Below are 26,894 nucleotides of genomic sequence, written 5' to 3'. Positions count from 1 at the left end.
ATAGCCTCCTAATATCGTTATATTGATGATCTCGTTATGTCGAAATTTCTTTTAGTTTCGATTTTTTTCGTTGTCTAGTTAATAACCAATATCACAATCTTCGTTAAGTCGCTATACAATTATTACCCAGTGTAAAAAGGTCTTTTATCCGAAAGGCTACAACCGCATTATATCGATGTCTATTTGTTCTCGATGTTAAAAATATCTACGGCAGTAATATCATTATGTCGCATTTTTTTAGTTTCGTTATGCTGTGTCCTTTTATGTCACAGGGCATAAAATTTAGGCTACACCGGTTATTGGTGGTTTTAATTCGAGTTTTGAAACAAATCGCATAAACTCTCGCGAAATAAAAGCAATGTACGGTAAAAAATGCGTTTAGTTTTAGCTTGATTTGTTAATACCTGTATAATTTCTAAAGGTATTTATAGAACATGAAGGGCAAATATGTCAGACTGAGTGTCTTGGCGTTTAGTTCATGATAAGGAATGATCGACCGAGAATAGCTATTACAAAATAATTCTTTTGAACACATATAACATTGTATATTCGAAGGATCTGGCAAGGTATGCAATTTTTCCCTATTGTTTTCAGATTGATAGTATTTCGAATTATTCATACGTGTAAATTGTTCTATATTTTTGGTAATAACAACATGTTTTGTCATTTGTTACTATGGTAATGAACAAAGACTCCGGATGTATTTTGTCCAAGACGTAGCAACAAATGACAAAGCATATTGTTATTCCAAAAATATAGAATAATTTGCATGTAAGAATAAAACACATATTCCATATTGACCATGGCCCTTTAACTATGACTTATAATACTGTATCAATAACGCACATCTAACGTCCGTCTACGTATACGCGGTTTTCTTTCGATATCGAATTTATTTGCATACAACATCTTTCGAAAGAAGGATCTAAGGTTTGATCTGGAATTAATTCCAGCAGTACTACAAATCAAGTTCAATGATCTTGACGTCAGAATATAGTTTCAATAATAAATTCTTTAAATCCTATTTACTGATTAACAATCCATTCATACTAGGTACAGAATAGAATGATGAGATGCCCTGCTTGCATGGAATACTGCTCCAAAACACCTGTTTTTCGCGTCTACAATATTCCGCATCATTGCTATTGTCAAAATATTATCGAACACATAAATTCGCGATCAATATAGTTTCTGGTTACTGTTCGCAGGGTCCTGGGTTCGAACTTCGTCTGGCAGTGTATATTCCCGGTAGTATTACACAAATGTTTAACAATTAAATGCGAAATTACATGCATATCGCAACGGTAAAGTTTCTAGATGTGAAATCTCGAAATGAGGTCACAGGGAGAATAATGTAGTTTCTGGCGAACTATTTTTTTATAATGTCTATGACACTATGAATCAGAGAAATCACCGGATTAGAATCCTTCCGACATCGTCTCTGTTACACAGACCAGACCGGGTGTCGCCGTTCACAATCAATACATAATGGGGGAATAAACGCCGTAATTCGTCTAGTCTCCGCGATCATCCGACACAGACGGGCTCTGTAATCGCTGGGTATAGATAGGGTGTAAACTAGTGTTGTCAGGTGGGATAAATCTGTCCTAACGTAATTCATGGGAAATCCAATCAATGGGAACAGGGAAACGACGAATTCTAGACAGACATGTGATATCAAGATATCTGTTTTCAGCTTAGTTTTTTCTGTTGTGCTACCTAGATTTCAACTTGATACTTTTGAATCGAAAAAACAATTTAATCTTAAAATCAAATACTTTATATTTTACCTCTTTGTTCACATTTCTCTAAAGTCTTCTCATGATTTGTATCTACGATTACGTTTCTGTGTTTTTATTACAAGTTTGTTTAGATTTGCCTATATCCATGGTAACGAATATCATCTTTGCTAGGTGAGAGAACTCATAGTCTGAATCTTATTGCTGTTCAATCTTTTCCTCTTTTTCCAATTTTCATAACGCATAACATTTAGTTTAATTGACATAATAGTTCTATTTCACGAATAAATATTACGTCTGAACCCGATTTCTTGAAATAAACTCCAGTAAAAAAAGACTTAAGTCATTTTTAACATAGGTTACCTAATGGAAAGGATTTTTTTTTTTACTAAAGTCTGTGTTGTTTGATTCGAGAAAAGTGTATGGAGGTTGAAGTTGATGAATGGACCTTTGAACAACCGGTTCTTGGTCCTTCTACGAAATCAAGGGATATTCAGTTTGGCTTGTTATATTTGCAGATAAAAAAAATTCGCGATTCTCATCAATCTACGACGATAAAATCAAATCGTAAGGAACGAAAAATTGAAATTTGTTTACAAGTTTATATAAAGTTACACGCCTTGATTATTCCATGGATCAAGTTTTCTCGATCAGGTCAATTTCTTGCCATCATTTCAATGTCTTCCCTGGTTACACGGTATGGAGGATTATAAAGAGACGTTTACGAGTATCTAGCAAACATATCCATGCAGCATTTTACGTTCATGTAGAAATGTCGAATAATCTTAAAATAGTGTTATCAATAGGTTTAATTTACTTGACATACCAAATTACAGTTTCTAAAATTGCTTCTTCATATCATCGCAATGGAAAAAATATGCTTTCTCATTTTGTTTTCACTTTTCTGCACTAAGAGATAATTATAGTGAACAATTGTATTTCTATCCACGTTTTCATGCTGAGCAACACGCCATAGATACACACAACGGCGTATTATAAAGTAATTTCGCGGTTCACGTTATTTCCAATTAAGTCTGCAGAAAAGTGAAAACGGTAATGAAGAGGAGTCTGCTAAATGATAATAGATATTTCTTAATTACAAAAAAGGAAGATAAGACGAAAATATAAGACGTATGTTTTCCACATCTTACGACCAAGGGATGAAGCCTTACTGTTATATTCACTGCCTGACTGTTGAAGGATTACAAAGATCGTTACCATTATTAATGTGAATGATAGAGAGATTAAGCCGATAACGCTCCATGAAGTGAATATGATGTCGTCCGACGATTGTCGTCTAACATGCTACACAACTAGGGCTATCTGAGATATACATATATTTATGAAAAAAACAAGAATTGCTCAAACGTAAATAATAAAGGTATACGGACATGTCTCTTATGCAAAGGAACGAAAACACACCTTGTGTGTCATTCGCACTTCTTTATTAACATATTAATTATTGATTAACATATCATTATAATTATATAACGTTTTGACTTTTATGTAATAATTATCCCTCCACACGACTTTAGTGGTAATTTTCGATCCCTGATCATCACAATGCTACATATTGTAGTTAAACCTGCCTAAGCGATAAAAATGGTCATTAAGACTTTACTTGGTCAAAGAGACTAGTATTTCGCATGCCCCTTAGGTGGTCGTTATAGACAGGTTTATATCTAACTGTAGTTAAAACACATAAAATGACATTCGCAACGTAAAACAACAAATTTCTCAGATATTCAGTATTGCTCTGAATATTCTAGCAGATTGATAAATAGATAATCATGCTCAATTATGATACATTTGATGCATTTTATTCTATCATTCATCTGTATTAAACTGAACGTGAATTTAACAGCAACCAGTATATCTGCTATTGCATTACATAGTGAAAGCAAAGTGACTTTCGAAACTCATTTATATTTCACCCTTTATGTAAGCATAGTGTCATTGGCTGATGAAGTTGATAGATGTTTGTATAACAGAAGTTGTTTTATAAGCAATTGATTTTCTCCAAGAAGGCAAAATATGAAGATTTACTTGACTTAATCCCCTGAAAGGCAGCCTTTGTTTCCTTCAGTCGTATATACATAATACGCTAATCTAATTAAAGGAAGGATTATTCAAACGGCCCATTAATTGCAATCGTGTTTTCTCAACTCTAACACCAAGGCCTCTCGTGTATACTTAAGGTTTATAAGTCATATCACGGTAAACTCTGTAGGTAATCTGTTGATCCCTATAGTTAATAATATTAGTTAACCCCCTCTCCAACAAAAGGTGATCAGCTGCTCCAGGATACCACTCAACACCATTCGTAAAACAAAACAATTCCAAGTTTGGAGCAAAATCGTTAATCGTTAATGCATTCTATTTACTCCATGGGTTACTGTCACTGTCATTATAACTACCACTGAACTATGTCTTATCAAAGCTGCAGGCTCTGTTTGCGACAAAAAATAACATAGGTAGTTTGATCATTTGATGTACATTAAAGTGATCTAATAACAGTACATTGCATGACTTTGAAATAATGAGTCCCATTTTTAATTTTCAAACGGCGCCTTCGTAAACCTGTGATTGGTCAGTTGGTTTTTTTCTTGAAATGCCTGAAGTTTTTGCCATGGTGTAATGCATGAACAGGGTACAACTGTTATAGTAATTGGGTTTTTTTTTCAATGTTTGTTAAAAATCACTTCGCATAGAAATTAATTAAAGCTATATAGTTGACCTCAAATATTGTGCATTTCATCAGAATAATTGTTTTCAATGCTTCATCGAATCCACCAATGGTATTGCAAAAGGTGGACGGTGAAGCCATATGCGCCCTTGTTACATGTTAATTATTCATCAAAAAGATCACGTATTCGATCGCAATCATGACAGAGAAGACAAAGAGTTGCAATGAGACCGCGAATCTCAATACTTTAAAAAATCATTGAATTCTAATAATATATGGTTACGGTATTTAATAAATTTTAATTAAAGCTTACATAACAATATATGTCGGAATGGATGCTTAAGAAGAAAGGAAATATCAGAAACAAATTAAGATATCGTTTGATCTTAATCGAAAGATCTTTGAAGTATTAATCAATTTTTTTTATATGTTGCGTAATTAATGAAAAATACCGAAGGTTTCAAGGAGACCTGATAATGTACTTTAAAAATTAATACAAATTATTGACATGATTTCATGTACCTTATCTAATTGATACAATGTTAATTAATCTTACATCACCATCTTTCACGAAGTCCTCATAATTATCTTCTAAGATCCATATAACTGATGAAAAATATCAAAGGATATAAGATATGATACGCTGTAAACCCAATTGCTTTAGAATTGAAGAACCTTACCTTTGTGATCGGAACGTTTATAAAGGTGGATTTATCAAACACAACTGTTCTCAATGTTAGAGTAGTCAGAACACTGAGCCAACTACACAGACACAGCGAGCTTCTGGTACAATGTCAACATAGAAATGTCAAATGAATCCCCGGTCAGTCTTCTGACTAAATATAAGAAGGTATGAGCTATCGCCAATCTCAGGTGGTATTTTATACAGCTGTGCACAGTCTATAATAGTTTATCCGCTATAATCCACGGTTCATTGGCTGAGGAGTTTAGCCAACACCTACATAGATGATATACCTACACGTCAATAGATTAGAATAATACTGTTACACCTACCAAAAGGTTTACTGGCTCGTGCTCCGTCTCCACTTCCTAAAAAGTGAAAACGATGTATGAGCAACAAATACCCAAACGGTCCATTCCGTCTCACTTTTACAATACATACTTTAACAATGAACTTTTCATAAACTTCCATATCATATATAAAACCCATCGACTGTATATATAAGACATTGCATACGCAACCATTACCCAACGGTGTCATGCGTTAAAAGACTTTCTATAAAATTAGCATTTCATACACTTTTTCAATGGCCTGAGTATCATTTTAAAGATAACGTATATATACAGCTACACCCACCCTTCAAGGAAAGGTTAAGGAAAGAAAACGTATATCTAACAATAAAGCTGTATACGTACACACATACGGATATAGAGACGCATTTGACTGGGGCCGATCATCAGATGTAATTTTTACCATCAATTCTATAAAATCCTTTACTTTCTATATTTCAAAATTAAATCAACTACAAGATCAACTCAGGTCAAAAACGTCGTATTTGTACATGCATAAATAAAAGTCCATTCGTGAGTGAAAATATTAAATATTTTACAACATGATTTAAGATCACTCAATTATACGGACATCTTTATATATTTGTAACATAGTGTCAAAAATCGAAAAGATGTAGGAAGTAAAGGACTTTCTAGAATTGATGGTAAAAATTACATATAATTATCGAATCCAGTCAAATTCGTCTCCGTATCCATATGGGTATACGCATACCGCTTATTGTAAGTATCCCTAATGCAGCCATTACCGAAATGGTTCATTCCGTTTTAAAAGCCTTGCCGTAACAATTGACATTTCATACTTTTGTCAGTCTATTTAAGGTTTTTTTGTCTATGTAAAGCGTTGTAACGACCTGGATATCATTAAAGTTCATAAAGACACACAGCGAGTGTACTTATGCACATTTTTGTGTTGACTTGAGTGTCATTATAGTTCATACGACCTTTGTACTTTCTTATTTAGATTTGGCTTGAAGGTGTTATTTACAAGTAACTACAGTGATTCTTACAGAGTCTGTTACCCAGAAGCTTTAACTCTAAATAGACTAAAATTACTTAGCATTGTACATTCGAATGTTTATACATTGTACTTTACCTGATATACTAGATCATTAAACATTTTCATTTACTTTCTCCTCCTAAAATCGTGAAAATATCTTAAAAATAAATAAAAAAATAAATAATTTCAACAAGAACATGGTTACGTATGTAAAAATGCTCTAATAAAAGAATCAATAAAAAGCGAAAAAAAACCAGCAGGCATGCACTTACAGAAAAGTACATAGATAATGTATATCCGGGATGCACACAGACATATTGACTATATTTATCTTTTGTTAAATCATTAAAGATGCTACACTGGCGAAAAACAGTGATAATTATCTATAAAAACAAGAGACGAATAATTAGTATTTTCCTTCAGTAACAGTGTATATAATATACGATATGGGTCAAGAAAGTTATATTAAAAAAATTGTTGTTTTCAAGATACCACTGGATCCTTATAAACATATGTCTATAGAATTACTTGAATTGGTAAATATACTAAATAAGTAATTCTCACAGTGTGGACAGAATATTGTCGAATTTTTAACGTGTTCAACGGCGATGTCAAATGGTGGCCAAGACTTTTTGTAATGTAATGAATACCATGGACAAGTTTCACGCTCGATATCAAAAAAATATTTTCCTACTAGCAGTATGACATCAGTTTTTACTGATGTGACTTGTTATATCACTACCACTACATGTTTACGTTGGATATTTTGACAAATATATTTTGTTAACAAGTATCAAAGATGAAGGAGATAACGCCCCCTCTTGTTGAACCCATGTCGATATCATTACTTTGCTTTTTTCAGGAGTTCTTACACAACTCATCTTTGTTTAACGTTTATACCCGCTTCATCTTTTTAATCTAGTTAATTATAATTAATTAATGAAAGAGTAAAACAGAAACGCGTTTTATTATTTTAAAGGGACAATTCACTGGAGCAAACTTTAACATATAACCACCAGGCAAATGATGATACAAAACTATTGTCTACAAAAATACGAAAAATAAAGCAAAATATATTGTAAAACAAATCCACATTATTTTTAACTATAATATTGCTAAAATTGCAAATTACTTACTAATACAAATGCATATTTATAGATTACAGTTATCTGTCCTTGCAGGTAGGTAATGGTTGTGACGTCAAAACAATGACGTCACAATGATATACTTACCCACAAGGGAGGTAATTCTGTAATAGGCAGAGCCAGAATACCTGAAGTGGATTACTTAAAGGAAAGCATATGCAACACATAGTTATCTTGGGCACCAGTATGTAATGGCAGAGAGCGAACTATTTTGCATAGCAAAAACTGACCACGGTCTATGTCCTATGTAAATCGAAATTTCAAAGCTCTCTTTGATTTTACTGTCTCTTTAACATCTGACAAAACAATATTATTTCTACATATCAATCTCACTTACTTATTTAATCTGTCATTTATTTGATTTGATTGCAATTAAGGCCAGAAATCGCTAATATGCTTATATAAAATACCATTCAAATGCTTTACAAATACTTGTACTAATTATGTACAGGTGTGTTTAATCTCTAATCTAAACCCAGTCCTTAATCTGGTTAATTGTACGGATTAACCTATAGCTGAATTACTATTCATAGAAACGCGAGATTCCATTGAAATGATAATGTTGAAATTGCGACCGATGCAAGATTAAAACATATCTTTTTTCATGTAAATGCAAATTATTTAGGAGGGATATTTTATTTGACTACGTTATAGCATGGTTGTAAAAGATAAAAGGTGACTATTAGTTTTTTTTATTTTTTTTTTTTTTTTTTTTTTTTTTTTTATCTTTTCTCTCCTTATGGTGGTTTTCTTCAATTGTCTTCAATGGATACAATTTTACTTTTGCCTACCTTTTTTAAAAATGTTAAATTACCCCTTCCTTGTCCAATCATACAAAAATTCTGTACATATATGTCACATACATCTCACAATAACAGTCGGTTTAGTGACAAAGTCTAGGTTTCAAGCTTTCTAATCTTTTATTCAATTTCTCTTGCATTGTTCGCAACTCTGTCCTGAGACAGAATAAAAACCTTCAGAGTAAAGGAGACTCCGTTTTAAACAATATTCGATATTATAGCAAAACCTTTATTAAAGAAGATTGGATATGAAAATATATCTGATTTGATTTTTATCATATTGCATTAAAATGTTTACATACTAAGAACGTCTACAAACCACCTGTGTCTTCACGATAAAATTTTATTACTGTGACATTGAAATGGTGTCTATGCATATAAAAGGTAAAGACTGCTTCATATTATATTAATAAAATCGTTTATGACTGATGAAACAAACTTCATCATGGTGTTTGACTTCACGTGATATTTAGCCATGACTATGCCCTATAATGTTACGATGTTAGTTCAGTCACTCTCTCTCACTCCCAGTGGGTGAATCAGCAAATAAGGCCAACGGGTTTAATCTAATATTGACCCACTCAATATACAAGAGGCCACTACCAAGACGATTTGATCATACTTTAGTGAAGGAATGCCATCCATAAACTGAATAAACGCTATATCTTAATATATGTTCATTGGGTAGTGTATCTGAATATTGTACAATAAAGCAAAATAGGGATAACTAGCATTGGCGAAAGTTTTAAATAAGACATAAAGCCAAAATGACCTAGGATAAAGTGCATTGCGACAGCGTTATTGGAAATCGATAATGTTGTGTGGGGATATAGGAAACTTTCTATAGATCCTTAACGAGTTAAGAGGCCTAATGATCACTGATATAATTAGCTTATGCAATTAACAATGCAAACAATTACGCACGTATGTAAGGTCATGTGGTAATTTGATCATCGGCATTCAGAATTCAAAAACTGAAAGCAAAATCATTTTCCTAAATATTACAATGGCTTTTCAAATTGACAGTGCATGCTGGTGATATTGACAAATTAATTGATATATGTTGGTAATGTCCTTAAATAGACTAAATCGATGGTTATTGGTGAAGAGTCTTTAGATAGAACAACATGGAATACAGATGACTGGAATGATAGAATCGTAGACACAAACATATTAATCTTTGTGTTTCGTTCCTCTGATATTTCTTAGTAATGCTTAGAGTCAAAAGGAGAGAATTAATATAAGATATGTCTGATGTGCAATCATATTTGTCATTTAACATCTTTATGTCAATTTAGAATTTCAAAATGGAAAGGTCGATTGTAAAATTGTTTACAGATACCTGGGGGTTACGACATCATGATGTGGTGGGTAGTGATGGCGATCAGATCAGAACTTGTATAAAAAAACAACAATCCTCTTAATGTATGAATCTTTTATGTTAAATCACGATCATGATGATACTAATCTTTACTCTCTTTTTCCAGGTTTTTTAGGGTGCGAATCTAGGATTTGCCTGTGTTAGGGGCTTTTGCCAATAATTGGCTATGAACGTTTGCAGTCCCAGACACTGGCAGAATCACTGGATTATGTACCCATTAAAACTGAGAAAACTTCAAAAAAGGTTTCAGTGGCTTACTAGTCTGTTATATTACATAACTAATTACTATCCTACTGCAATAATATTATCCAGTCTATTAATGAATTATCTCACTTGTACAATTATATTATATATAAAAATACCAATTTGAAATTTATTCCCAAGCTTATATATCCATAAGAGTATAATACTTGGCATATTAATATTAATAGTAATTATAATATTCTTCTGTTACATTCCAAATTTGTTTAATTAAGGTGTTTTTAACCAGTTTAATACATAATATCACTACTACAATTTGATTATAGTTTCTGGCTAGGAAAGGGCTTTCATAGGCATAGCCTGTTGCCCAATCCTTTTGATTGATTCAATAAAATTGGTCGAAATGAAATATGACATGATATGACATATGGTCAAGGTCAGGTCGGAGTCCCTTGTAAGTAATTGGGGTTAAACATTTTCAGTTTTGTCCAGTTTTGCTAGAACCAAAATGTTTTTGATGAATTATTATGCACTGATATGTGTAAAATAAAACAAATTGGAAAATACATGTCAGTGACCTGATTTAAAAAAAAATAAGTATGCAAGAATAAAGTTTATCTGTAACGCTGTCACAATGCACTTTATCTAAGGTCATACCAGAAAAAAGGCCATGTATCGTATTGTATTGCATTGAGCAAAATATTTGCATATTATAAACTTAATCATATGGATGGGATAGGATTGAGGATGAAAATAATTCAAAAATATCATTTGGTTCCAGCAACACCTGACCAAACAGAAAATTAACCCTTCTGTTTAACCCCCATTACTTACAATGGACTCCGACTTGACCTTAACCATATATCATATTATGGTGTCCGAAATCCAAAGTATCTTCAAACATAAAGTAATGTCCATCGGTCATGGCCACCAGAATGCCCTCCTTTGAAACCTTGTTCACGTTTTAGGTGAACACGTGCCGAACAGTTCACGTGTCAAAATTGCAAACATGGCCATATTGGACCATTGAGGCTATCTGTATATGGGGTTAATGCTTAAACAAGCTTAAACAATACATTGTTTTTTAAATCCCACAAAGCAAAAAGGCGATAATTACTCTATTTAACATATTGACTCGAACAATTGATGTACGCAGTTTCTACATAATCCCTTCTGGTTGAAAAGTCGGCGTCATGTAAATATTTGCTATATCACATACTTTCCTTTAGGTTATCTAATATATTTTATCTAATATCTTCAAATTTGGACGCTTTGATTACTATATATTAGTGTTAACACAAGATTACAATAATGGTATTAATCTTTGAACAGTCGTTCCAGACGAATGAAAGGCGTTATACTCCTTAATACCATTACATGATGAGCCTTGTTATACCTAATGCCAGAGTCAAGGCTTTTAGGTGTAAGTTTTATTTGAAGTTAATAGATAACCAAAAGAAAAGTGTTTGATATAGTAAATATTTACATTAAGCCGACTTTTCAACCTGAAAAGATTATGTAGATATTCCATAGATCAATTGTTCGAATCAATATGTTTAATGGAGTCATTAACACCTTTTTGCTTTGTGGTATAATAAAACAGAGGTATCGTATAAGCATAAGTACCATATACAGTTCACTTCAAAGGACTAGTACATGCAATTTTGACACGTGAACTTCTCGACACGTGTTTATCTAAAACGTGGACAAGGTTTCAGATGTGCCCCTACACAATTTTTAATTTCTATTCTGTTGATCATGTGGTAACGTAAGAATCGTTATATTTTTACTATTGTACGTTCAGGGGTATTTGCAACATAATATTTATCTGTCTAATTAGACAGCTAGTGTTACTGCGGCATTCTAATTGTTACAATATTTTCTGTTCCATACAGAAGTGAACGTCACCTTATAGCCGGTTATTTTCGCTTAAGTGAGATTTTCGCGGTTGACATCGTTAGAGTGGCGAAAATTTGAACGGCACAAAATTTTAAATGAATCAATTATGTTTCTAATACATTAGGTGGTGTTGAAACAACTTTGAAAACTTACACTCAATAAGAAATTAAATGATAAATGTTTCATCTTAAAGATTTCCCAAATTAAAATAATTTGATATCAATGGATTATGGATATATGATTTTTTAATATCAATTAGTGCCTTTTGCTGATGAAAATATCACTACTTATTATTTGCATATTTCGAAAATACACGATACCTTATGCTCGTGATATGATATAATTGTGGTAGAAACAGGTCACACGACTCGTGGATGTTGGATGTGAAATTTATTCCACACTCGTAAGTTATTTTTCAAAAGTTCAAAAGACACTCGCTTAACTTGTAAAAAATGACTCACTCCTGTGGAATAAATTCCACATCTAACAACCACTCGTTGTGTAAGCTCTATATACGCTATATGATATTGCAATAGCCAAATTTCGAAATTGCAAAAACCGCCAAAATTTACATTCCACGTTTTTCGTCCAAATCGCAAACAAATTGACACACAAAAATTAACGGTCTTTTGGTATTAAGTTTCATTTCTAAGGATCGCTATGCTATAAATAGGTGTACATGAAGCTTACCAAAGTCGTTATCCTTTAACCAGACCAACAATTTACATCGAAAGCGAAAGCGTTATTGAATTATCGAATTTTTATTTATAACTGTTGGTTATGGATAGTGGTCACGCTATGTTGAAAGAGTGGTAAACGTGACAGTTAAGTCTGTACGTTTGTTCCTAACCTAGAGCAACATAGATTCTCTCAACATGCACATCTACACATTTGACTCCAATTCTGGAAGCAAATTCTAAAATTGTATTCCAGTTTAAGTAAAATACTTAGGTATATCACGAAAATGCATAAAATATAAATGAAAGAAAAAACTTGTTAAAAACTGATTATTTCACTTTTTCAAAAGATCGATGGATAAGTATTGTATGTACCAGTTAGGTATTTTAAGTATTTAATAATAAGATTCACGAAATTCAAGTCAATAATCTACGTACATATATACCACTACATTACCCACTACGTTACCCACTACGTAAACCACTACGTTACCCACTACGTAAACCACTACGTAAACCACTACGTTACCCACTACGTAAACCACTACGTTACCCACTACGTAAACCACTACGTTACCCAATACATAAACCACTACGTTACCCACTACGTAAACCACTACGTAAACCACTACGTTACCCAATACATAAACCACTACGTAAACCACTACGTTACCCACTACGTAAACCACTACGTTACTTACTACGTAAACCACTACGTAAACCACTACGTTACCCACTACGTAAACCACTACGTAAACCACTACGTTACCCACTACGTAAACCACTACGTTACCCACTACGTTACCCACTACGTAAACCACTACGTAAACCACTACGTAAACCACTACGTTACCCACTACGTAAACCACTACGTAAACCACTACGTTACCCACTACGTAAACCACTACGTAAACCACTACGTTACCCACTACGTAAACCACTACGTTACCCACTACGTTACCCACTACGTAAACCACTACGTAAAACCACTACGTTACCCACTACGTAAACCACTACGTAAACCACTACACTACGTTACCCACTACGTTACCCACTACGTAAACCACTACGTAAACCACTACGTTACCCACTACGTAAACCACTACGTAAACCACTACGTTACCCACTACGTAAACCACTACGTTACCCACTACGTTACCCACTACGTAAACCACTACGTAAACCACTACGTTACCCACTACGTAAACCACTACGTAAACCACTACGTTACCCACTACGTAAACCACTACGTAAACCACTACGTTACCCACTACGTAAACCACTACGTTACCCACTACGTTACCCACTACGTAAACCACTACGTAAACCACTACGTTACCCACTACGTAAACCACTACGTTACCCACTTCGTAAACCACTACGTTACCCACTACGTAAACCACTACGTTACCCACTACGTAAACCACTACGTTACCCACTACGTAAACCACTACGTTACCCACTACGTTACCCACTACGTAAACCACTACGTTACCCACTTCGTAAACCACTACGTTACCCACAACATAAACCACTACGTTACCCACTACATAAACCACTACGTTACCCACTTCGTAAACCACTGCGTTACCCTCTACATAAACCACTACGTTACCCACTACGTAAACCACTACGTTACCCACAACATAAACCACTACGTTACCCACTACGTAAACCACTATGTTACCCACTACATAAACAACTACATAAACATATACGTTATACACTACACATACCACTACGTTACCCACTACACATACCACTAAATATCTATTTTTTGTTGTTTATGTGATAAAATGGATCATAAATCAATTTCTTTTCTTTAGAAAAATAAAACAAGTTATTAGGAGGAAATTATGGCTGGGTGCTACGCTTCAAAATTATTTATTTTCCTATGAAAATACTTCTTCCTATTTCGCACAGAAATCATTGCTCTATAAAGATTAAACAGAGGTTTATATGTGATTTTTTTTTCTAAAAACCGACGTCGACCATGCTGACAGTGCGAAATTTGGAATTGTCACCTTTACAATATAGGAAATGTTTGAAGGGTAATTCATAATAATTTTACTTCATTCATTATATATAAGTTTATGCAATAAAGATGTTAAAAAATATTATATTTTTTAAAAAGTCACTTCTCACCAATCAATAGCACTGAGACTTTATGGTCAATCACTTGACATGCGATATGACGATATCTCCATATTCCGTGTAGGAAATTAATGCTTTATCGGAAAAATACATTATTTATTAAATAGTTTCGGTCCATTGTTGTATTGTTAGATATTTATAATTTGCTCTCTTCTATCAAAATCAAAATAGAGCACTCTCTTCGTGCGGACAATAAAACCTTCAAGAGGTTTTTATACACTTGTCACCGAAGTTTGAATGGTGGATACACATATAGATCTATTCTTTATCATATTTAGGTCACGGTCGAAATCTCTGACACAACGTGCCTTTGTTATAAGATAGTGAGTTAATTTTTCAAAATTTAAAATGCACTGAACTTTAATATATTTTAGAGAATGTCTTTGAAATTTTCAAAGAGGGGAATAAAGTTGACTCAATGATAGTGCATTTCGAATTAAAGCTGAAGGTCGTGTTAAATATATCCCTTTGAATCTATCATGACATCTTTTGTGAAAGGAAACATACACCTCCACAGGAAGATGTGTTATATATGTATATAGAAGGTCACTGCTATTTTGTATTGTTGGCTTTGTCCGAAGTCAATCATTATTGGTACTTAAGTCTCACAAGTACGAGACGATTTAGTTCTATCCCCGAAGGTTGTATCGACAGCAGGAGATGTTAGAAACCATACCTACATACAATAAACATTATGGATGACTCAATGGGTCATGATTAAACGTTTATATGGTAAACAGGTGCGAATTACATGCAAAGAAAATGCCATTGCTGATACACCTTAAATAATATCTACATATTGTCATTTCAGTACTTCAGTACTTGCATCAAAGGATGAGGGTCTCTTGAAGAAAAGATCAAATATTTAATGACAATTCTTTATGATCTTAGCCGTAAGTTGAGAATGCATGACTACATTCATCAGATTCCAGAAGGATCCGGTTCGTTTATCACGTGATCGGCATTTGATGACACGTCACACAGAACACATTCAGTTCCCGTGACTTCACCAAATTCGACATCTCGCTAAAAGTACTAAACATTGGAATTCATTTGAATAGTTTGTATTTGTCAAAATTATATAACTGTTTTGTGATGCATATCGTTTTACTAACTTGAAGGGGGTATCAACTACAACAGAGTAAGGAAATAATAATGAACAAACCAATAGAACAACAAAAATAAGTAAGCGTACAGTAAACACCTTAATTTCACCTGCAATTGATTTTCGTGAATTTTGGCGCGAACTTACTTAACACAAATAAAAGAACAATAATAATACATCGCGAAATTAAAAACCATAGTCCGAGTCAAAACTGTACATACACACGATGGAAATAATTCACAAAGAACGCAAAGTTAAAAACCAACGTGTATTTTAATGTAAATGCCTCCCATTTTACTGTATAGCCTCATATTAATTTTGCGGGGTTTTTCCCCCGCTATATTCCCATTTTCGTTGATTTCCGCAAATTCTAAATATCAATGAAATGTGCAGATTTTTATTAACGTACATAAGAAATATCTTACAGGTTCATGAATTGTAGGGATGACTGAATCACGAAATTTAACCCTCGCGAATATTTTATTCTAAAGGAAATCTCGAAATCTTGATCCCGCGAATTTTACGCACTATACAGTATATCACGAACATGATTTCGATTGATATTCAAGTCGTGTAAGAATAGCTAAAGTTTTAAGTGAAAATCTCCAACAATCTGATATTCGCCATTTGGAATTGATTTAAAAATGGTTGTTTAACAAAGGCGTTATAATTGACACTTTGCACACATCCTTTCCCGTATTGTCTTGGTATACGCCTTCTTAATTACATGTAGTTACATTGGTAGTGATTCAACAGAATTGAAAAAAAAAATGAAATGCGAAAGTTCGCTATTTTCATCCTATCTTAAGCTAAAAATATGTAACTTCAATTATAACCTAACCTTGAAGCAACTCGAATTAGAATTGAAAATAATGAAGATTCCCAACCAGAAAGACACTACATCTTTTAAAGAATCGATATAATTGCCATTTCAATGGGAAATGCGCGTGATCTATCGCACGTGAAATAAGCCAGGATCGCTTGGCAGCCGGCACACGCGCCATCTATATCACGAATATGCTCGTAATAACACACAATGATATTGATTAAATGTCACGCTGAACTATAAATAGCACAAATAGAGATATTCCTACAGCTTCGCTCGGATATTCCCGGAAACGGAGCAGGGAAAATGCATGCAATATTCATGTGCAATTTTCTCTAGGGCATTCAGAGATACATAAAGGACAACGAAATATAAATTATTTGTGAATTATTACAACATTTGGATTATAAGCCTAGCAGTAGTTTGTCCGAGAGCGTTGGCAACACGAAGTGTCTCATTAAAAGCTAAAATAGCCGCACATATCCTTTGTCAAATGCCCTTAGACATACCCTGTTGTAATAAGTTCCTGTAGGGGCTATTTCCTGTTGGTGTGTTTATATATTCGTAATCTCCCAAAGAAAGGAATAGATGATCAGAATTTGGAATCGGATTTCAATTATTCTATTGTACGTATTCATTGGCATACTAAATAAATAATAAAGTGACAATGGTTATATATGGTAAAAAGTAAATGATGATTTCTGCGATAGGCTGTAAATCACAGTCCCCGGTGTACTATAATTTCCACTACGTTACCGCCATATAAAATAAGTACTAATTAAATTAATGCGCTATTCATACATAATATGTTCTATATAAGTTAGACAAATCCTTTGTGAAATGAGCTGTGGTATGACAAAAAATTATTTCTAGCTTTCTGATTCTAAATATGGACCCTAAAATAATGTTCGAAACAAGTAAACAGCTTTACTATGTACATATATTGTTCTTCACGTTCAACATTTAAAATGATACTTTTTATATCAAATTGTCGTTAACGTTATTTTATGCAGTACAGGAAAGCTGCCTAGCAACTACCTCTGAGTAAATCTCACCTGCTTATTATAATACCGAGCCGAGGTTATTTCGCGGGACATCACTATATGATAGCGAAAAAATAGTCCATGAAACTTCGAAAAGTAATATAGTCCATTTATAAAGCCATTAGATATAAAATCAGTTTTCCTTTGTATCTCAGTTGATATCTTCCATACAAGTCAATACATAATCAATTCGTGCTCTTTTGACAACGAACAGTCGTACGATTGTCATAGTTATTACAACAGGGTTTAGCAGTCTAACACAGACAGTGCATCATTTGCTACTATTTACAAATTAGCTCGATGAAGCATTTGTTCCCCCGGGAGTTTGACACAATGCGTTCTGCTGTTTCAAAGGCTCATAATTTAAGTGAAATGCATATCCTCTGCTTGAAATTTAAACCGTATAGCGACATACATGCGGTACGGAATTAAGTAGTAGGAACCAATCAAATGACACCAGGAAGTATAGTTTGATGGCATATAGCGAAAATACATGTAGTAGTAGCGAATGAAACAATTTCATACGGAAGAAATCCTGATACAAATAATGTACGATATCCACGACCAATCAAAAACGCTGTATTAAATGATTCACTTTAAATGTTATTAACATTTAAAAAAAATAATTTCCGCTCGTTCAGACATTTCAGTTTAAATAAAATATGGTTACAACGATATAAACAAAGCAAAACTATGCTGGATTATAAGTTTTGAAATACCGAGACTTCCTTTTACATTTTTGTATTTCTCAAGCAGTTGATAATGCTATTTTGAAGGATTTAAAAAGACCAATTCTTTTACAGTATTTTACTATAAAAGATTCCAAATCATTTGGACACTTTCATACCCGTATTTTAACCCATAAGATAGTTTTTATTCAGCTATATATATAGATGATCTGTGTTATACAGCACTATTCCATCTAGACCAGAATAATTCTTTAAAAACCAAATGAATTCTAAATACGGAACCAGAAGACATCTTTGACAGTCCAGTAACTGTAGACACGATAGAACCACTCTATTTTCTGTCTCTCACAGCAACTTTAACTGCCAAAACCATTCTTACTACAGACTAAACTAACTAAACATGGCTATGATTCAGAAAAAAGCGGCATTTCAATTAGGATTAAATCTACTATACAGAAGAAGGCACAACTTGAATATTCCATATATGGGTTTTTGATTATCTATAAAAGTTACCTCAATACACATGTTCTCTATTCACGTGAACGTTAACTGTTCTGCTATTCTAGGAGAATGCTATTTCTAGAAACATTGTATGGACAAAAATACCATTCCTACATTGCGTTTTCCCCAAGGACTTTCTGTTATTCGCAGATCCGATGTGCCATTTCCATGTTAGCATGTAAGTAGAGGTTTTTCAGACACGTGATTAGTCGTTGATCCTTTTGGGAGATAACTTTGTTTTTTTAATATGTATCTATGTACAGTTGTGGAGATCATAAAGAATGTGTTGATTATTGCATAACTATGTACAAACTTTTTTTCGTTGCAACTGAATTTTCTCTCTGAGGTTTACTTTGAATGCATAGATTTTGATTGAAATATCTTTCAAAATTTGGGATGTATTTTTTTCTTCACGAAAATGAGCTTTCACGAAATAAGTTTGACCGTCGAGATAAACACGTCTTGTGTATCTTATCTTACATCCTAAATAATTCCGCCTTATTATTCTTATTCATGTCATGTTTATAATGAAAACGTTTCTCATGTTCCCTATATACTGGCTATGCCTTTGGGTAAAATAAAAACATGTACAGTTGTAAACTTGGACACGGAATTCGTAAAACTAAGTCCCACGAGAGAAAATTTCGATTTACAGTTCGTTTCTAAATAAGACCATCATATACATAAATTGAAGCAATAATAAATAAAACAATAATGATAACAAATCAAAATTACGAAGGTTCTTTTAAAAGACAAAGGGGACCACATGACCTTTAATCATTATCGATGTAATTCAGATATATTTAAGTCAATTACTTAAAGAATCACCATGTTTCCAAAGGAAAATAAGAAAATATACCGAACACCAGAATATATAGATCAATAGCAAAAGTATCCTCGATACTCCAGGGGTTTCGATCACTTGCGATCTCTTCACCACTAGACTATTTCATAGTAAAATTAAAGGGGAACAAATCTGAACTAACCAAAGGCCTGCAAAAAAATTCTTTGAGGACTGCATAGAGAGCGGCACCCTACTCCAAATCCACACAGTCATGTTGCCTATAGCTTTACTGTGAGATAATCCAGGGGTGTAGATATCGTATGTGATTGGAACCCCTAGGGTACCGAGGACGTAGCCAAAGACGAGGTCATATCATCAAATAAATCCAAGATTCCCTGTGTAAATCTACGACGTCGGAATAGAAACTACGGTCTGCGTTATGGAAATTAATATTTAATTTATCCTTTTTAATTGTTCATTTTATTTCAGAATATTTCATTGTAAGATGGTTATTGACTATACTAGCCCTCTCCCTGGCTTTATTATTGTTCCAGACGTGATGATGAGTTTAATATGAACTATAAGCTAATAACGTTTGTGACTCTATACAAAATAATCAAACTCGTACATTTACTTTACATTTTAAAGATTACAGAGGTTTCAGTTTAGGCATGCACATTTAAATTCCAAACAATTAAAACTGTATTTATTCACAATTTATCACTATTAATTACTACATATTTAGATCAGAAATGCCATTTAAATGAGACAGACCAACATCAAGGCAAAAATGACAATACTTATCGGTCCAAAAATAATCAATTAGATAGCGGAAAGTCAACTTCGACGCCAGTGATCAAATATCGAGGTCACTCTGAATTAAGAATGAAAAAAGAATGTTTACTTTCGAACAATATGTCAACACAGTTTAGACAGTAAGTTCAATACCTTTTGCTTTAACGCTTCTCGTATCTTATTTATCAGAAAGGCCCCTCGAATAACAGTTTATCGTGAAAATTGGAATGTCAGTTCATTGATCAAGTTTAACAATGATGATTTGAAAACCCGATTCTTGTGGATTGTATGTATCATATGACCAGAGTATTACATGCATGTATGTATACCATAAATAATTAATGATAACACGGCCTTACTACGACAAGTCATGGTTGTACAAAATGGAAAGTATTATATGACGTAGGTCAAAATATTTAGATTTAGGTCAAATACCAAAAGTCAAATTTAAAATCAGACTGGTGAGGGTGAAACCACGAAATTCGTCAAAATCAGCCAAATATGGAAATTTCAGGAAACAAATCCCGTCTTCAATCGTTATCAATAGATGTTCAGGACCCAGTCATTCCAATGCAGGTCAATCTAATTAAATCCGATGTTCATTTCCTAATCCGTAATTATAAACTACACATGATAATCACGATTATAATGATGATGAACATCGAATATGAAATAGATTTAATGCTGATTCAGCCAATAACTGTCAATATATTCTGAGATGGCTCATATCATACTAAAATTGAAGGCTCTGTGAGCGACAACTGAAAAACAGGTACTTTTCGTCCATTGATGTGCATCAACATCATTGAATAACGGTAAACGGTGGCGGAGAGTATGGCCTTAACGTCCCTCTCTACATACTATTTAAAGGAAGAGATTTATTTTAAGTGATTGGTCAGTGTGTTTCTCCTCAAATGTTTTCATATTTGCTATGAAATAGTCTAGGGGTGGATATTTTCAACGTCAAGATAGAATAATTTCTTGAAAAAATATCATTTAATGAAAATAACGTTTCATAAAATAACATTTTATATTGTTCTAAATTCTAATATATTCTTTTTTTCTGCTTTCTTGCCAAGTTTAGAAAAAATATAATTACAAATGGAAATGCAAAATGGATGAATAGTAAAATCAAACACTTTTTGTCAACGGTAAAATAAGGTTATAAAAAATGACATATCACGATGCATATACATTTGATGGAGATATTACCACCATAGGAAATGTTACACATTCAAGGCGAATATAAATTAACTTTTATAAGGAGAATCTTCAGAGGACAACTGAATTAAACACGTCAAAGCCTTTTAATAACAGGTTTGTTCTTGAAACATTAAAATATAGCAAATGGCACATTAAAGTGAATAGTCGGGCAAAGAAAACCAGTCTAAATGCGTTCATTGGCCTTTCAAAAGTTCTCACATATTAATACGACGGTCAAGTTCTGCTTAGTTTCTCAGTTCTGACCGTTAAAGTAAAGAAAAGTTGAAAACATTGAAAGCGGGGCTGAGTGGAAATGTAACCACGGACATAGTGAGCCGGGAGGACGTTTTAGAATTTCCATACTTTAAATTAATTTCTTCGTACGCAGACAGATTTTGACGAGAGATTTTATTTTTCCATTTCATAAGAAATTATACTGGATACATTCACACCATTTTTACCGACTTTAGCCATCCTTGCCCGACTGTTCACATTAATGTATTATATTAGATTCTTCCTCCATACATAATGTGCTCTATTTAGTATGAACTTTTCTATCGCCTCTGCATATCACAGTGTTGCCTCCCTTGTAGGTATCGATTGTGACGTCACTTTTTTTGAGCGAAACCCATTCGTTTTCTCTGAAAAGTATGAAATTATGCTCACAAACACATGACGTCACAATCAATAGCTACCCACAAGAGTGGTATTTCTCTAATTTCTAAATAAATAATAATCACAAGTAATTTCCCTATATGTTTTATTTCTTCTTCATTAGGTTTATACAATAGTCATGCAACAGTAGGTTTTGGCTTTGAATAGTACACGCGGTATCAATAATTAAACAACACAAACAAGTTTATAAGATGCATTTTTTTTTATTTCATTGTAGCCAATTTAAAGTTGTATTTCATGTTATTTTCACCATCACAAACTCTCATAAAACATACAATGTGTGAATATGGATGATATATATGATGGTTCAGATCCATGAAAGCAACGATATACTATTGACATAGCGGCAAATGTCGCGTGTAATATCACACGTTTTGAAAGAACCGCCATATCAACGCCACGTTTCAAACTTTCGGGTAATTTCGGAAAACCGAGTTGCATCACGTGATCGACATCGGCGATATCCGTATACAATGTAGATTGGAAACTCCCGAGCCGTATCACGTGGTCAACATCGGCATTACCCGTACAGATCGGAATAGATCGGACCAGTTCGGATACTTCCGAGCTATTTTAAACGTGTACACGCTAAAAATCAATATTTTATTTTAAATGTTTAACAACTTTGCGAATACGAACTCTACAAAAGTCGGTAAATATCGAAAGTTTAAAACTTAAAGAGGTGGAGAAAAATATGTAGAACACTCTAAATACTTTTTCTATGCCAAGAAATACAAAAAGTCACAGACCATACAACTTTAACATATTCTGTATTTGTGTACTGATATTGATTCGGACGCCATGTGTTGGAGAGCGTAATGCCATACTTTGCAGAAATTACGACGTAAATTTTGTTTACAAAATATCACGACGTCACGATTAATATCTACCAGACAGGAAGGTAACTATGTTATATGCAAAGATGAAATATAATTCACATGAAATTAACTACGGTATTTACAGCAATAGGTGTTTGCCGAGTCGTCTCTGATACATCTTAAATATTAGATGTGTTGACGTCTGTCCCACTACCTTACACATAGATCAAGTAACATTACAACGGATGGCAATTAAAATATTTAAATGACTACATATAGGTTAGTTTTTAATATGTGTTGTGAACATGTCATGTATAAGTTGTACGTGTATATAAATAATCTGCAGTTTCTGAAGTCCCATCAAGCCGTTCATCATGGACATAATTTATTTCTAAAAACGACTATATATATATAGGTAATGTATTAGCCTACTATGATGTGATCATTACATAATTAAGTTTTATGGATATATCAAGCTTTTTATCATGATGTAATCATTTTTTTAAAGAACATTATGTAAGTAAAGTTTATGGCCTATATTATTTCATATTATGATGTGAACATATCATATTAACGTTATACTGTACTGTATATATATATATATTTTAAATTTCATGGGTGTAATATTTCGCGACAAATTGATTGCATTTTATTTGCGGTTGTTTATGTTTGCGTTTGTAGCATTTGAATGCGTTATTCACTTGATATGATATGATACACAAAACCATGATTTTTGAACAATTTCGCGAGGTTTTAAATTTCGCGAGGTTTGGTTAATACACGAATTCAGCGAAACTATACACCTATACAGAATATTATAAACTTCCAAATGAAAAATCATAAATATTCTATAATTCTTCAATCCAATAATTTGATCCTAAAAAGGACTACATATATATATATATAGATAAGCATATTGACCTTAACATTTTATATATGACGTAAGAATATCATATTGACGTTATATTTGCATATAAATAATCTGCAATTCCTCAAGTCACCTCGAGACTTTTATCATATATTTAAAATGACTATATATAGGTAAGGTTATTGAACTAAACAACTATATGATGGGAACATATGTGAAAGTTGTTGTGTATATAAATAAGCCCCTATCCTCGAGGTCCCTTTGGCCTTTTATCATACACTTAGTATATAGAGAATTATTTTACTTAATAATGGGGCACTTTACTGCTATTAATGGCGCTGGATAGGTGGACTGAAGAATGGCGTATTAATGTATAATATATACTTAGTGATATATATAATACAATGATGTAATAGGATATTTATTATTGGGAGACGAAGTAAACATAAATAAGAACAAGGGTCATGACCCCGCCTTCTTAACAATAACCTTAACCTGTAAAACAAATTAAGTCCGCCATGGAAAGGAAACAATTTAATGGACCTTATTGTATTATTATAAATTATTTCTTTATAAGTATGTTCAAAAGCCATGAATATTCTTGTGTTTACATAAATATATGAGTTATTTTTTATTTTGGTTTATTTGTCAATCTCAACTAGGATGTTTACAGTGAATACGTACCGATATTGATCATATCATCAATTCTTTCGCGTGATATTTGTTTTACGCGAGTTTCGCGATACTGGTAAATTCGCAGAAGTTTATCTCCGCAAATCGGCATCTTCTACAATTTCAAATTGGCATGGAGCAGCGGCAACTGATACACGTGGCTTTCGTTATTTTCGAGGTTTTTGTGGAACCATGATATGAATAAAACGAAAGTGATGTTTTAAATGCTGACACGTTCCAAACCTCAAAGGGAATTACCCACAAAGAGTTTTTTTTTTGTTAAACGATATACGTATTTAAGAAACACTGAACCAATCTGACTGAACACAATTGCTCCAATAACCATTTTCTGTAAATTTAGTACAGACCAGTCCTCGTGTGTTACATTCCATGTCTTCATGTTAAATTGTTAGTTTAAACAATATTATGCATGTTATGTGAATCATTTGATAACGGAAATGTACATACAAAATACTAATATATGGAATTGAAAAAAATAATAATACAGAATACGGAATACCCCTTTTGAGCCACTGTAGGATTTATATTTATTATCATTAATTATAATTAGGTATGGAGTAATTAACGTTTTTAAACATTAATTGTACAAGTGAGTCTATTTCAAACAATTACTTATTTATATATGATTGTCTGCAATGTTTCATGTATTATGCATATTTCTTTTTAATTCTGTATTTGTATTGTAAATTAATCAATATTAATTAAGATTTGTCTTTGAATCATCTTGTTATCAAGTTTAAATAGAGACTAATTTGTGATTTTTGTATCATTTAATGTAAGTATTATTTTAATCGAAGCTTTAATTTCTAAAATAAATATTATCATTTATGATTCTGAATAAAGAATGAAAGATTGAAATATGTTAGTTTGGTAGGTAGATTACATAAGTAAATACTGGTATATCTCATTTCTATTATTTTTCTACACTTATCCAATATACATAGCATAAAAAGGAATACATTTGAGTGATTTTTTGATAAATTTAAACACAAAAACATAAATGAGAATGGTATGCCGCACAGCAGATCTGATACGAATTCTCATACAGTCGATTTCATACACACGTGTGAATGAGATGACTTGAAATCCAAAACCAACAATTAACTGTACCGAACTTTCCATGTATCATTGCAACGAAATAACGCCGTAAAATCACATTGTACCCGATGGTTACAGTTACAGGGCATACAAGAAGATATGGATATTTCGACATCAGGACACTTGTTTGGGTTTTCGGTTATATTTAATGATTTGCAATCCTGTATATACGTCTGCTACTGTGATAATTGGTCATTTCACACATACACTTGTATACACACATATCAAGTAACAACAAAAAATCCGCAAATTTTTCAATATGCAAAATTAAAACTCACCAGAACACGTTCATGTTGTAATTCCACTGAATATGGAGGTTATTTTCCTTGTAGAATGTGATGAATCGGTTTGAATTCTAAAAAGGCGTCCAAGCATGTGTGTATTTCTAAACTCGATGTCTTTGTGTTCTATAAATAGGACTTGCCGCCGAAGGTCGATCTAAATTGACTCACTGCTGTCTATTTTTAGTAACGTCAGGATAGTTTATAGTGAAAGGTTCTTTTTATACAGTAAGCCCGCATAATGTGCTAAATGATTTAAACGTCATGGGGTGATAGCGAGGATTGTCAGCTGTGTAAAATGAAATATGGCTTGTAAGAGGCACATATACCTATGTCATACTTCAAACACATGTGTGAAATTTAAAACGCGTCTTAAAAAATACGATACTTTGTGCGTGATATTGTCCCGTCGACAGGGATGCACAAAACAGCCATACAGTTAAACCGTACTTTACAGTTCAGTCTTAGCCTACGAGGAGAGTGGAAGTGTTAAATGTACTGATAGCTACTGACCTCGTATTTAAAACGGTAGTAGGATAATGTCAAAAAGTCATACTTGAGTTCATAATGACTCGAGTATTTATTTTAAAGTTAAATTTGTACAGCAAACCACAATGTTGTAATGAATACGGTTGTAATAATAAAGTTGCATTAAATGAAGATTCTTCAACAACAAGGTATAACTTAAAGAAATATTTGAGTTCATAATGTTTCAACAATTAATTTCAAATTTAAAGCTTAAATTGCACAACAAGTCACAATGAAATTGTAATGAATTCGGTTTTGTGACAAGTTGCATAAAAT

General features: G+C 33.0%; 1 protein-coding gene across 1 annotated transcript in view; it reads right to left on the bottom strand.

Annotated features, from left to right (window-relative positions):
* Positions 1 to 26,205, bottom strand: part of LOC138331394 (G-protein coupled receptor 161-like) — a 39,617-nt gene extending 13,412 nt beyond the window's left edge. Inside the window, exon 1 of the mRNA XM_069278983.1 lies at positions 26,088 to 26,205. The gene's annotated coding sequence lies outside the window, so the exon portion shown is untranslated. The remainder of the gene's footprint in view (positions 1 to 26,087) is intronic.
* Positions 26,206 to 26,894: the final 689 nt, after the last annotated feature.

Source organism: Argopecten irradians, chromosome 9 (genome assembly GCF_041381155.1).
Source record: "Argopecten irradians isolate NY chromosome 9, Ai_NY, whole genome shotgun sequence".
Taxonomy (NCBI): domain Eukaryota; kingdom Metazoa; phylum Mollusca; class Bivalvia; order Pectinida; family Pectinidae; genus Argopecten; species Argopecten irradians.
The sequence above is the reverse complement of the archived record's forward strand: the minus strand, read 5'-3'. Positions and strand labels throughout refer to the sequence as shown.